Genomic DNA, 1,868 nt, shown 5'->3' with positions numbered 1-1,868 from the left:
ATTAGCCAAATTAGCTAGCATGTAGCTGAAATATTAGCTAAAATCCAAAACAGCCTAAAAATCGTAGTAAATAGTTCAAAAAGCTAGCAGAATCCCAATTTTAAAACTTTAAAGCTTTTTAACATAATTATGAACAAGAAATATTCAGGAATATTATTCCATAATAAATCAACTTAAACCTTAAATAACTTTCAATATTTTACTCTCCATAATAATATATTTTGTCAAAATGATACAAGTTAGAAAGAAGCTTAAGATAGCATTGGGCCGTTAATAACAATAAAATGATCTAAAGTGTTTTTTGACCCTCCGTAACTGTTGTCGCTGTGTGAAATGAGGTAAAGTTCTGGGGTCAAAGCCAGCTGCAGGGGTCACTGCAGGATGAAGAAGACACATCTGGAACACGAGTCGTGATCTGATCTCTGCCTCGACGAGGACCTCCGACTGAGGCAGCACCCTTCATTACAGGATGACGCATCACAAGAACCGCATTTTAATGAAGAGTCATGAAGATGAAACCGTTTTCAAAACAGTCTGCAACAGCCGTACAGACAGAGCGGTTCAAACATGAATCTTAATTCTCTAATGAGGAACCGTAAAATAAAGTTATTGGAATTATTGAGACAACCTCGTTAAAACTGGAAATCTTATGTTGACTTAAGATGACATAGGCATGTTTAGTTTATTTTTAATAAAAAAAGAATGTTTAAAATCTTATTTGTTAAACTGGGAAAAGGCGAATTTCTTATTGCAAATCCAATTTGTCAATGGAAACACGGATACTGACATATCACATCTATTTAGGATAGTAATTACAACATTGATTAGACAGTAAAGAAAGCAAAAGATTGTTTTTTTTAACAATATAAAAGATTCAAAATCGTAAACATTTGTACATTTATATGTACAGAAATCCCATGTTTTACATTAAATCTATGACATATAATTATTATCAAAAATTGTTCAAATATTTACTTAAAGGGAGAAGCAAAATTATTATAATCTCACCCAGATTATGATTTATTTTATTTTTTTAACCATTGCCATAATCTAATAATTTAAATTTATTAGAGATTTGATCATTTTGATTTTTTTTTTAAAATTCCTTCTGGTCTTTTAATTGTGATTATGTCGAGGTTTTTCTTTTCCAAAATCAAAATACCTGTCGTTTTCAAGTACATAGTTTCTGTGGAGCGGCAATCAGAAATTCACCTTGTTGAGTTCAGGTCATCCCTCATCAGACAAAATACCACAAACTCAAAATATTAAAATTTAAAGACTTAGTCCATCATTCCATCCTAAAACGTATGTGTAAAATTCTGCCATATAACACAAAAAAAGTTTGGAAAAAGAATATCAATCTAAAATGAAATTTTCAAAACCAATAAATTCAAGGTATAATCTTGAAAAATCAATAAAATAGTCTAGTTTAATTAGTACATTAAAAAAACAGTGAAAAAACAAATGCTCACACTAGATGAACTCTAAATTCGTTGGAAACGTGTTAATTAAAAAAAATTCTGAGCTACTTGGATTATTTGGATTATTTATAATTCCCTTTTTGTTTTTGCTGCTTGTTTCTTTCTTGTTTTTTTATTTTATTTGTCTGCTTTTGTTGCTTCTTTCCCACCAGTTGACATATATTATCGTTAAGAATCAAAGAGATAGATTTGGTTGTAAAGCTTGATGGATTTGGTTAAATGGGGCGATAAGTTAACTGAATTATTTCTACATACATACATATAATTTCCACTATAAAAAACTATAAAAAACTGCATATAGTCTTTTTTTAATGGCTGCTGATATTAAACTAACTACTACTATAAACTAGAAAAATTGCATTACCTACGATAATGCATGTGTGAATG

This window comes from Oryzias melastigma, unplaced genomic scaffold (genome assembly GCF_002922805.2).
Source record: "Oryzias melastigma strain HK-1 unplaced genomic scaffold, ASM292280v2 sc01800, whole genome shotgun sequence".
Taxonomy (NCBI): Eukaryota; Metazoa; Chordata; class Actinopteri; order Beloniformes; family Adrianichthyidae; genus Oryzias; species Oryzias melastigma.
Note: the sequence above shows the minus strand (reverse complement) of the source record.